The sequence below is a fragment of the Delphinapterus leucas genome, chromosome X, assembly GCF_059928025.1.
Source record: "Delphinapterus leucas isolate spDelLeu-1000000601 "Yukka" chromosome X, BTC_Dleu_Yukka2, whole genome shotgun sequence".
NCBI classification, from domain to species: Eukaryota; Metazoa; Chordata; class Mammalia; order Artiodactyla; family Monodontidae; genus Delphinapterus; species Delphinapterus leucas.
This window is the reverse complement of record NC_143150.1, coordinates 18,300,418-18,313,467: the sequence shown is the minus strand read 5'-3', so window position 1 is coordinate 18,313,467 and position 13,050 is coordinate 18,300,418. Positions and strand designations below refer to the sequence as shown.

General features: G+C 45.0%; 1 non-coding gene across 1 annotated transcript; it reads right to left on the bottom strand.

Moving 5' to 3' along the window:
- Positions 1 to 9,554: 9,554 nt before the first annotated feature.
- Positions 9,555 to 9,657, bottom strand: LOC115803319 (U6 spliceosomal RNA). Its single transcript, XR_004024001.1, has one exon. It is a non-coding gene; the product is annotated as a U6 spliceosomal RNA (small nuclear RNA).
- Positions 9,658 to 13,050: the final 3,393 nt, after the last annotated feature.

The window sequence follows — 13,050 nt, the reverse complement described above, 5'->3', positions numbered from 1 at the left end:
AGGTGGTCACAAAGCACCGAGCTGATCTCCCTGTGCTATGCAGCTGCTTCCCACTAGCTATCTATTTTACATTTGGTAGTGTATATATGTCCATGCCCAAGTGGCTCATTTCTGAGGTCAGTGACCATGTCTTGTTGTCAGGGTCCTCTGTGAGTGGTAGGGGACAGCCATGGAGCGTACCACTACTGACCCATATGGTGTCTCCACCAGAGTTTCCTCAAGTACCAGGAAGAAAACACAAATACAGTTGATGGACATCCATTTTTCTCTAAGGTGCTTAAGAAATAGATTATTTAAAGGAGTTTAGGCACGGCAGGCTACATCATGCCCACTCCAAAGATGCCCACAGCCTAACCTCCAGAGCCTGTTATCCTACATGGCAAAAGGGACTTTGCAGATGTAATGAAGTTAAGGGTCACAACTGAGTTGGAGAGATGATTCTAGATCATCCAGGTAGACCCATCGTCGTTACAAAGACATTACGAAAGAGAGGCAGGAGGCTCAGAGTCAGAGAAGAAGATATGACAATGGAAGCAGAGGTCAGAGAGATTTGAAAATGCTGGGATTTTGGCTTTGAAGGTGGAGGAAGGCATCATCCACTAAGACATGCCGGCAGCCTCTAGAAGCTGGAAAAGGGAAGGAAACCGATTTTCTGGTAAAGTCTCCCAAAGGAACACAGACTTGCCGATTCCTTGATTTTAGGAATTCTGTCCTCCAGAGCCTTAGGATCATAAATCTGTGTTGTTTCAAGCCACTGCCTTTGTGGTAAGTTGTTAACAGTAACATTAGGAAATTGATAAAGTAGGTATCTCTCATGAGTAGGCTGGAATGCCCTCCAACAGGTCCTGTTCGTTTCTTTCTAAGAAGTAAGTTAATAGATCATTGCCATGATTTTACTCCTCTAAACAGGAATCTCAGAGGTGGTGGACAGAGGTGCATGCTGTATTGATAGGAAGTATCATCTGATGTCTCTCGTTCCACTTGGAACTCAGGATCTTCTTTCAGCATTCCCAGTGAGGGTGCTTTCCCCCAGCCTCTCGTGTACTCTTCCTCAAAAAGCATAGCAAGTCAGCGACTTCTCTGGAGGTCCAGTGGTTAAGACTCCATGATTCCACTGCAGGGGGCGTGGGTTTGATCCCTGATCAGTGAAGTAAGATCCTGCAAGCTGTGAGGCCAAAAAGCATAGCAAGTCATATCCTTCTCTGATCCTCCTCCTCAAAATCATTCAGTGGTTCCCCATCACCCAAGGGATAAAAGTTCAACTCTTCAGCATTCCATTCAAGCATCTGGCCCTAAATTGCCTTTCTGGACTCACCTTTCAGTGTTTCAAGCCTCCCCACATCCTAGGTTCCAGTCACATGGAGATTCCTGCTCTCCCCTGGCCTTGCTCTAGTCACATTGTCCCATGTCCCTGCCTTGTTGCTGAGGCATTGGGTCCCCCTATAGATTACCAGCACCCCCCTTGAACCCCTTTGCATTCCACCTCACTAGATGTTTACACATTTGTCTGCCACCCGGGAGCATAAACACAGTGAGGACAGGAACAACGAATAAATAAATTTATAATAAGTAAATTTCTTGAAGATCTCTTCTCTCTCACCTCTGCCCCCCAACCATGTCCCCTATACCACACACACAGAACCATACGTATAGTGGTCACTCAATAACTGCTGAAAGAAGGACGTGTGTATTGGGGTCAAACATGACAGAGCTGCAATGGACCAGTTTCCATATTTATCAAATGCTCTTTCCACTCTGCGAAGGAGAAAAGGTGATAGGAGCCAGGATTAGGGGCTGGAGAGGTCTGGGTTCAAATATGGGCTGTGACACATACTAGCTGTGCGACTGTAGGCTAGGTACTGAATATCCCTGTGCTGCAGTTTCCTCATTTATAAACTGGGAAGAATAGCAATGACATGTACCTTCTTCCATAGGACTATGTTTAGCGTAAAGAGGAAATATGTTCAAAACCCTTACAACAGTAACTGGCATGAAGGAAGCAGTATATACGTCAGATGTTATTGGCAGGATGATGATGGTATTTTTAAACAAATTTTATTGGAGCATAGCTGATTTACAGTGTTGTGTTAGTTTCAGGTGTACAGCAAAGTGAATCAGTTACACATATACACACATCCACTCTTTTTTAGATCCTTTCCCCATATAGGCCATTACAGAGTATTGAGTAGAGTTCCCTGTGCTATACAGTAGGTTCTTATTAGTTACCTATTTTATATATAGTAGCGTGTATATGTCAACCCCAATCTCCCAATTTATCCCTCCCCGCCCCATATCCCCCGGTAAGCATAAGTTTGCTTTCTACATCCGTGACTCTACTTCTGTTTTGTAGATAAGTTCGTTTGTGCCCCTTTTTTTAGATTCCACACATAAGCAATATCATATGATATTTGATGATTGTATTATTAACGGCATTTTTACTGGATTAGCCTTTCAGCATGAGCTAGTCCCTTCACCTCCTGGTGGCCTGCCTCAGTTTCTTCATCTCACCATGATAACAGCCCATACCTGTTTGGTTACCTTGAAGGTCACACTTTATTTAATTATGTGGAAAAATGACTTTTTTTAAAAAAGGTGTGTCAACTGGAAAGTATTAGGAAAAGGTTAGGCAGCCCCCGTCTAGTTCTGATGTTACTTTACCACGTGCCTCTCACCAGCACACACCCGCCCTGCCACCAAAATGGAATCCCCTCAAGTTAATGAAAATTAATCCTAATGAAAATTTTTAAATTTAAAAAACTCATTTTCTAAATAATAGTAATTTCTAAATCTTTTCCTTACACTGTAAATCACAGTGGAATTATCCTTGTAAGAATACCCATTCTGTGAACAGCCCAAGGGCCTTTTTTTTCTTTTTGGTTTTTCTTTTTAACATGAGATCTGACATCAGTCTCAAGATTGAGACAGGGTGGGAACTTTGTCAAGTTCAAGTCATCTCTGCAGCGCCGCTGCTTTGCTCTGTTTTTAATGAGCTGGCGTCCTCCTTTTGAGACGAGTGAAGTGAACTTGGATAAGACCCTTAGTCTTGAAACAATGTGTCCTACCTTTGTTGAAGCCCAAAGAGCTTTTCTGTGCAAAGGCCAGTGTGTCTGAACAAATGGCATTCCGCGCATTTTCGCGGGCCTCGGCTCCAGCCTCAGCGGGATTCCACTGCATTCTTGGCAGTCGGGCTCCTCCGCTCTGGCAGGAGGTCAGCCCGGGGCCAATGGGGTCAAGGAACCTCCACAGGCTGCTTGGGCTCCTGTGTGCACGACTGACAGCTTGAGGCTGCGCTGGGGACGGAGAGGGTCAGTCTCATTGCTAGTTCCTGTCTGTCAGGAGGGGATGCGTGTGGGAAGGGGCTGGGAGGGCTCCCCTTCCTTAGGAAGCCCTTGCAAGCGGCCCGAGCTGTGGGAAACACACTGAGAGAAGGTTAAGGCCACCGTGGTCCCAGTCCCAGCTGGCCCTCCTAATAAGTGTCCCAGGCCCATCAAAAGGCCCCATGCAGGAAGGAAATACTACGAGCAGTGCTTATGTTTGGGGAGAGGGATCGTGGGGGAGTTTCCTTCTGCTCTTTACCGTCACTGGATTTTTTCATTTATTGGAACAATGACTATGCAGTCTCCTGGAAAAGCGTTGACCCACTCCACCCTGAAAGACTGCAGCCCTAGTGTGTAAAATTTCCCACAGTCAAAGTGAGGTTAGGGAGCCGATGTCCAGAAGGCCTCTTTGAAAATACGGGAGTATGTGTGGAGTGAGCCAGGGTGGGGATGGAGGTTTCGCACGTGAACCCATTGGCACCCATGAACTTCTGACCTGGGGGTGGAGCATCCCCCTTGCTAGTCTGGAAGCCTGGACCCGGGGGCAGCCGGCCACAGGAGAGAACATTTTCGTTTGTGTGGGGCTAGGAAGGCAGTGTGGAAAGCAAAATGCAAAGCATGTGAGCAAATACTTTGTGTGTGTCTGTGTGTGTGTATGTCTGTGTGTGTGTGTGCGCGTCCGTCTGTCTGTCTGCTGCCTCCCCAAGTAAGAGGACAGTCACACCCTAAAGGAAGAGAAGAGTAAACATCTGGGATAAGAATACAAAGTTTTGCGGGAAGTTTAGGAAGCAGAGACCAGAAAGTGTAACTTCCAGGCCTGGCCCTATTTCGTCATTTATAAAATGAGCAGGTGAGGCCTGCACAGTCCAGTAAAGTTGCCACTGGTGACGCGTGGCTATTGAACACTGGGGAGGTGGCTGGTCTTTACTGAGTTGTGTGGTTAGTGGAAAACACACACCAGGTTTCGGAGACTTAGTATGAAAAAAAAGGATGTAAACTATCTCGCTAATTTTTAAAATATGGATTACAGGTTGAGATGATAATATTTGGGGTATATCAGGTTAAAGCAACTCTATTGCCAGCATCAAGTTCACCTGCTCCTTTTTTCTTTTGAACGTGGCTACTAGAAGTTTGAAATTACCCATGTGGCGCATATTCTACCAGCTTGCACAGTCATAAGTCTTATAGCCCCTTAAAATGTCCCACAGAAATATCACTCAATTCAAGTCCCACCGAAGCAGGGGGCGGGGGCAGGCTGCTTCAGAGCATAATCTGAAGCAGGCTGCCATAAGCAGGGGGTTTCTTTGAAATCTCATGTTTTCAGTTTATGAATGCTTATGTGCTTGTTTGAATATAAAAATAACAGGTCTAAAAAAAATAAATAAATAACAGGTCTAAAAGGAAAAAAGAATTCTCTCCCTGCCTCCACTTTCTAATCGCTATCTTTAAGTAAGAAGACATACGTTTTCTCCGGTGGTTTCAAGTCCCACGCCATCGACAGCACACTGCCCTGGAGCCCTAGGGGTCTGCGGACCTCAGTTTGGGAAGCATGGGTGGTGATGTCTAAAAGGGCCCGGCCATCTTTCGGTTTCTATAGGAGGCTCCTGAGTTCCTAATTGCCACATGGCCCTTTTGTTCTGAGGTTCTCACCTTTGCTCCCCACCCCTTAGAGTTCCCGAGGCCCTGGGAGTGGATTGGGCCAAGTAGAAAGGACAGAAACAGCCTTTCTTTCTCTTTTGTAGCCCCAGAGAACTATGCACACAGGTGCCCCATAAATACTTGGCGTATTGAATGGTTCAGTAACCAGAACTGGGGGCCGGCCTGCCCCCTGCAGCCCGGCAGCCTGCCGCAGCTAGCTGTGTAAAAAGGTCTTTCAAAATGGTCCTGCTTTGAAAATTCACTAGGGAAGAAAACCGCCTCCAATCCTTCAAGGGAAGTGGATGGGGGTAGAAACCAAATGATAAATAAGCAAGTGAGGTAAGAAATCAATCTGGAACCAGCACAGTTCAGAAAATCATGGGATGCGCCATCACCAAACTAGATGGTAACCCTTATCGAAATTACACCTCCATCAGTGGAGTAAGTCGGGATGGATCGCTTATGAGCATATTTCACATTTTCTCTCTCCTCACCCTGGATGAGGTCTCAAATGAACTTGGCTGCCTCTTTTTTTCTTTTAACATCTTTATTGGAGTATAATTGCTTTACAATGGTGTGTTAGTTTCTGCTTTATAACAAAGTGAATCGGTTATACATATACATATGTTCCCATATCTCTTCCCTCTTGCGTCTCCCTCCCACCCTCCCTATCCCACCCCTCTAGATGGTCACAAAGCACGGAGCTGATCTCCCTGTGCTATGCAGCTGCTTCCCACTAGCTATCTATTTTACATTTGGTAGTGTATATATGTCCGTGCCACTCTCTCACTTCGTCCCAGCTTACCCTTCCCCCTCCCCGTATCCTCAAGTCCATTGTCTAGTATTGGCTGCCTCTTGTTGACCCCTTTTTCCACCTTAATATTCCCTTTTAGACTAACAATTCTAACTTCCAACAGTGTCCAGCTCTGAGCCACTCACCAGTCTGCAGCCTTTGCAAGCCTAGGTGCAGAGGGATCCCACAACACAACACATCCTGGGACAGAACCCTTGGAAGTTACAAACATTTGTATCTGGTTGATTTGATAAATGGCCTTGAATAAGCCTCCGCGTGGGCTGCAGTTAAACCACCATCACTGAAGGGTGGCTTTATTCCCTAGAGGAGAGTGCTCAGATCACTGGCCCTCCCCCCAGCTCTCAGGCCATGAATAAACAGGAGCTGGGAGCTGGGGCCTGGTTGCAGGGTGAGGTGGGGGAGGAATTGAAGTTGTTTCCAGCCCTCCATTCAGGCCTTTGTGGTCCTCACTCTTCCTTGGGAGTTCCTTTGCTTGGAGACCCAGAGAGCTGCTTCTGGGCACAGAGTCGGACTTACCTTCAGGCTCACATAAGGAAACTTGTGTGAGCATGCTCCGTGGGTCAGAAAGAACCTGCTCAGCTGTTCAGCAGTTCTGGAAACTCTGAAGGGCCACCCTTTGGTTTAATGAGCTCTAGACAGCTCACACCACCCGAGCAGGTGGGCCTTTGACCTTCACTCAGCTGGCTCCCTGTGGGGAGACAAACTGAAATGCTTCTGGGTCAATATGGCCCCTTTCCTGTGAAGATAAAGCAAACTGAAAACTCACAAGAAAACTCAAGTCCCATGAGTGCACAACCATTGGACAAAAGCAGTGGTCTTTCTCCTGTGGTCAAGGAGGACGTTTGCTGGTGTAATGCAGGAAGTGTCATGGAGTTCGTGGCACTGAAATAATTCCCACAGATTGATCTAGGGCTAAGCTCGGTCACATTTCTGGGAAATGAAGTGCTTCTTCTGTAATCACAGAATATGTGAAGTGGAAGGGGTTTTCGCTAGCAATAGGCCCAGTTCCTTCTTTGTAGGTGTGAAGAAACAGAAGCTCAGAGAAGGAGCAATAACTTGCCTAGCTATCTCACAGCAAGTTAGTGACACAGGCGGGATGTGAATTCAGCTCTCCGAGCTCAGCAAACACATCAGAGCACTTACTGTGTGCCTTGCATGGCTCCTAGGCACTTGGAAGACACTGAATAAGGTAGATGTGGTCTCTGCTCGCTCGAAGCTTCGCATCTACTTTTTACAGCTTTGAAATGGAGCATAATTCCAATCAAGCCTGGCAGAATCTTCAGAGCCCTGTTTCCACCAGCAGGTGGGAACTAAAATTAGTCCCGCTACCCCGTGGCTTGGGCTAGTCCCTGAGCACAGACGAGCTTGTCAAGCTGCAGCCTTCCCCTTCAACTTGCCACCATTCATCCATCAACAAATATTTCTCTCTTTTAAGAAACATTTGATTTATATTTTCTTTTCTTTTTCTTTCTTTCTTCCTTTCTGGCCGTGCCACCCGGCTTGTAGGATCTTAGCTCCCCGACCAGGGATCAAACCCGAGCCCTCAGCAGTGAAAGCGCCAAGTCCTAATCACTGGACTGCTAGGGAATTCCCTTAAAAACATTTTAAAACAATTTATTTGTTCAAATCAGGATCAATTCATTCATTGCAATTAATCAATACATTTCTTAAGCCTTTGAAAATCTCTCAGGTCCCCCTTTCCTCTCTCTCTTTCTCTCCTTTTTTCCTTTAGCGTTTGTCTTTTCCAGTTTCCCACAGTCTGGATTTTACGCATGGCAACATACTGCTTTGTTCCCTAGATTTCCTGTCAATTGGAAGTTAGAATTAGAAGCTTGATCAGGTTCAGATTCTATTCTTTTGGCCTATTCCTTCATAAATGGTGGCGTGTAGGTCATCAGGAAGCACGCATTGTCTGCTTGTCACTCTTCGCATGATGTTAATGCGATCGATGATCAAGGCCCGGACTCAATTGATTTATTAGTGGATGCAAAGCCTTGACACCCCCAAATTCTGTCAGTCTCTCTTCATTTATTAGCTGGAATGCTTGCAGTAAAATGAATCTTTGCCTCATAATATATTTGGTTCCCCTGGGGTATGGTTTACGTAGGAAAGGAAGGTAAATGCTTGATTCTTTCTTTCTACTCACCATTTTTCAGATGATTTAGTTACCTAACATCCTCAAAGGAGACCAATGAATTTATTAACTTTTTTTTCTTGTTTCGTTCTTTAAACTACATTATGATACTATGTATTGTCATGGATTTAAACGAAAAATTCTTGATCTCCTACTCCATGTCAGGCATTGTTCCAGGCATTGTTCTAGGCATTGTTCTCGAATAAGTGCCTGAACAAGACAGAGCTGGGCCCCTCCCTCGTGGAGTTGACCATCCAGGGCTTGTTCTATGACACGCTTTCCCACTCTGCTCCTTTAACAGGGGATATTGCTCCAGATGCTGACATATGACCATCCCTGTGCAGAGCAAAGGAAATGAGCTGAGAATTGCGTCGTCATGGGGTTTTCCTCAGTCCCTTCTCAGCATAATCCCTGCCCTCAAAGGCTCAACTTTTGTCACATCTCCTCGCTAATCTGTCCTGGCTGTTCATTTGAAGCAAGTTTTATGGAGGAAATTATTAAACAAGAACAATCTACGCCATGTGATTTCCTTCCCCTTCTGGATCTCCCAGAAATAGCCTCTGTTGCCAGTCTCTGTCCCACTCAAGCAGGTGGAAGGTTGGGCTTTTTCTAGAATGCTGTGGTCCAGGCATCTATGACCAGTCCCCATTACATCGCCTGCACCCCTCCCAGAGTGGATGGGGCCCTGCCGTGCATCTGTGAGGGAGCATCTCTGCCGAGGGGCAAAAACCCAAGTTGCCGGTACAAGACGCTCAGCCACCCAAAGCCATTGAGAGGAGCTGTTCGTCTCTCTAGTAAGCCTGGCTGCGGTGAACAGATGATCTTTTAATTATTTATTTTGGTCCCATACACGCTTAGAATTTCGCTGCAAGGTCAAAGCAACAGCCCACACAAAAGTTGGCTAAACATGTAAGAGATGGAAAATGTTGATGGTGGCAGCTAAATATAGACACACATATGGGTGGATTCCGGAAACTGCAAAGCAGTGAGCCTGACACTGAGCCCCAGCAATATTCTGGACCACATTTTCAAACAGGTGGCTTTTGCATATTTAGAAAAGAATGTGGAACCCACACACTATTGGGCTTGAAAATGTTAAAGAGGAAACCTCTGAGCAGCTCCAGTCAAAGAGCGATGTTTGATGACGGGAAGCAGGAAGGCCACAGTGCTTCTTCTATAACAACACCTGCAGGAGGTGTTAAATACAGGACATCACGAAGATCGTGGAAAGTACTGAGAATGACTTAACCTACAGCATGGGTCATATTTTGCAACAGTGTTCTCAAACAAAAATAAAACCAACAACCTAGAATCGCTTAGAGTGGGTTTCTGATGCTGACTTTTTGGGTTTTTTAACATCTTTATTGGAGTATAATTGCTTTACAATGGTGTGTTAGTTTCTGCTTTATAACAAAGTGAATCAGCTATACGTATACATGTATCCCCATGTCCCCTCCCTCTTGCGTCTCCCTCCCACCCTCCCTATCTCCCCCTTCTATTTGGTCACAAAGCACCGAGCTGATCTCCCTGTGCCATGCGGCTGCTTCCCACTAGCTATCCACCCTACCTTTGGTAGTGTAGATATGTCCATGCCACTCTCTCACTTCGTCCCAGCTTACCCTTCCCCCTCCCCGTGTCCTCAAGTCCATTCAAAAATATGGAACGCTTCACGAATTTGGGTGCCATCCTTGCACAGGGGCCATGCTAATCTTCTCTACATCGTTCCAATTTTAGTATATTGGAAGCCAGCACCTAATGCTGACTTTTAATTCCTTCCTCACTTACAAAACAGTGAAGCCCCTGCTCCAGACTTTCTGGTCCAATAAGTATTCTTCCTTACCTGCACGTTCTAAGCTCTGCTGATCCTCTGTGTGTTCTAAAATGTATTGTCTTCCATGATAGTCTCATCAACAAAATGGTGAAATGTGGGCTGGATGATAACATTTAAGGAGGTTTGCACCTGGTACATTACCGTTACGCAGGGAATCGATTGATGGCGGCATCGGGCTGCAGGGAAGAGTGGGACTCTCCAGCCCTGTGCAGATGTACATTCTTTGTCAAGGAAAGATCAAGTAAAGAGAGTCCCTTGATCATATTTGTTTATGAGCCCAAGCTGACAGGGCTAGCGTGTCCAATTCTATACATGTAAATACACACAAACTCCTAACCCAAACCCATCAAGAGCTGGAAGAATTGACCTGTTCACATTCCTGCTCTGAAGGGGAGTCCCTGCTGGTTGAAGATCCCTCACTCTTATCTGCTTGATCTCTCCCCCAAAGAAAGAGAGGAGCACACACTTCTATAGCCCCTCTGTTCTCCCTCCAGGTAAGCCCTGGGAGAAAACAATAGCGGATCGGTATCCATTTCATTCAAAGATCCTGGGAAAATGAAATTCTTCATAGAGATCATTTCATGTTAAAGCTCTCCATACCATACTCACTTGAGGTCTGAAGGAAGTCGGTGTAACAAAATACAATTTGAGCACAAATCTCAACATTCTTACTCTAATTGTTTGCTCGACAACAAGGCGTTGCTGTTAGGAAATAGGTTAGGTCAATCCTGTCGTTGACAAATCCATTACTGAGAAGGTAGGCCAAGGAGGGTAAAGGAAGAGTGAATTCGAAATGCTGGCTCCGCTAAAACAGCCTCACCTTCAGCTGCCTCCCAGCCCGAATTGCCTAGGTTTACACAACTTAGATATTACATCCCTCCTCTGTTGTAGAAGCTGCTTCAATGACTTTGATAAATCTTGAAGCTTTGGCCCACACAGCACTTGTCAAAGAAGATTCAAACAATTCCTTCACTTGACTTTCGCAAACTAGCCCATGAAAAATGCCCAAGGAGCATTGCCCGACTCTCGGTTGCAACTTCTAAGAAAGCAGCAAACTTTATGAATATATTGGTTGGGACTCACCCACTTTTCTTTTAGTAACTTAGGTCATTCGGACTAGGAAAGTCCTTGGGCTGAGGACACAGGAACACACAGATTCTCCTTGCCCCTCTCTCCCCAGTGGAACTCTTTATTGAACAGGTGGTTATATTTTTATTCCTGTATCTTATCAGAACCTTATTTTCCATGGAATGAAGAAGGCATTTGTTCAAACGTTTTTGTATATACTGATCAGTTACGAGAAAAGTTGTGCCTTAATATATTCTGCCTGGAAAATACTTTCTAAGTCCAATAAGACGAAGTTGGCCTGAATTTCAGTTCTAGCTTACAACTGGGAAGGAATGTTCTGAAATCAGAAAACCTAATAGACTTGGTAAATGCAAAACTTCATTTCTCTTTTCAGAGTCTCAGGGAAAAAAAAATTTGAAACACATGTACTGTGCCTGTACATGATCTTTTTCTACCCTCTCCCTTCCCTCTTTATTTCTCAACATTTTCACCTACAAATATGACTAATTTCTCCTGGATTTAAAAATGAATGGCTAATTATATGTGGATTTCAGCATAGCATAAAGAAACCAGAAAAGGTTTCGAATGGTCTCTAAGTTCATTAATTAGGTTAACTTTGGTGAGTTCATGCTACAGAAAGCAAAATCACAATGTATATTTTTACACACACATATATGCAGAGAGAAATCTCCCCAAAGGGTATATGAAGCACCTCCCACGCCATTTTTCCTCCCTCTGGTCACATCCAGGGCAGACTACCTTCAGATCTGTGGTGTCTCCTTAACAAGGAGGTGTCCTCCAGGAACAGTCTGGGGGGGCTTCACAGGAGAGTTCATTGAAAGATTCATGACCGGGATCAAAGCTCTACACTCCCGTTCCATTTAGTCACTGAAAACGAGCAGGACCTCTTCATCGTTCACCAGTTATCAGAGAACATGGCCAAAGAGTGCGCCCCCTAGGGACACTGCGGACAAGCACAGTTACAGTATTCAAGTGAGAAAATCAAGTACAGTCCTCAAGAGACAAAAACAAGAGCATGAGGCCCCAGCCAGAACAAAATGGAATTTGAAGCAATTACCCCACTAACTCAGCAACAAAATTAAAAAGACCCATTCAGTTTCATGAGGGTTTAAGACCCCCAAATGGGCATAAACCAAATGGCCTCCAATCTCAGATCCCCTTTGGCTACACTGCCATGCTGTCCAACTTGAGGCTCAGACCCACAGACTGCAGAGGTGGAAAGGCTCCAGGGCATTTCTTTTTTTTTATTTATTTTTTTATTTTTTAACATCTTTATTGGAGTATAATTGCTTTACAATGGTGTGTTAGCTTCTGCTTTATAACAAAGTGAGTCAGCTATACATATACATATGTTCCCATATCTCTTCCCTCTTGCGTCTCCCTCCCTCCCACCCTCCCTATCCCACCCCTCTAGGTGGTCACAAAGCACCCAGCTGATCTCCCTGGGCTATGCGGCTGCTTCCCACTAGCTATCTATTTTATGTTTTGTAGTGTATATATGTACATGCCACTCTCTCACTTCGTCCCAGCTTAGCCTTCCCCCTCCCCGTGTCCTCAAGTCCATTCTCTAGTAGGTCTGCGTCTTTATTCCCATCTTGCCCCTGGGTTCTTCATGACCACTTTTTTTTTTTTTTAGATTCCATATATATGCGTTAGCATACGGTATTTGTTTTTCCCTTTCTGACTTACTTCAGTCTGTATGACAGACTCTAGGTCCATCCACCTCACTACAAATAACTCGATTTTGTTTCTTTTTATGGCTGAGTAATATTCCATTGTATATATGTGCCACATCTTCTTCATCCATTCATCTGTCGATGGACACTTAGGTTGCTTCCATGTCCTGGCTATTGTAAATAGAGCTGCAGTGAACATTGTGGTACATGACTCTTCTTGAATTATGGTTTTCTCAGGGTGTATGCCCAGTAGTGGGATTGCTGGGTCGTATGGTAGTTCTATTTGTAGTTTTTTAAGGAACCTCCATACTGTTCTCCATAGTGGCTGTATCAATTTACATTCCCACCAACAGTGCAAGAGTGTTATCCAAGGCATTTCTATGGGAACCAGAAAGCCAGACCAAGTTTGCCCATATTTTCACATGAAACAAAGTACTAAGGTTGAACTTCCTAGTTCGGGAAATGAATTCAGAGAATCACCTAGCTCGCTGCTGAACACCCTGCAGATACCCACCTGCAAATTAATCAGGATTTGCATATGTCGATGATTC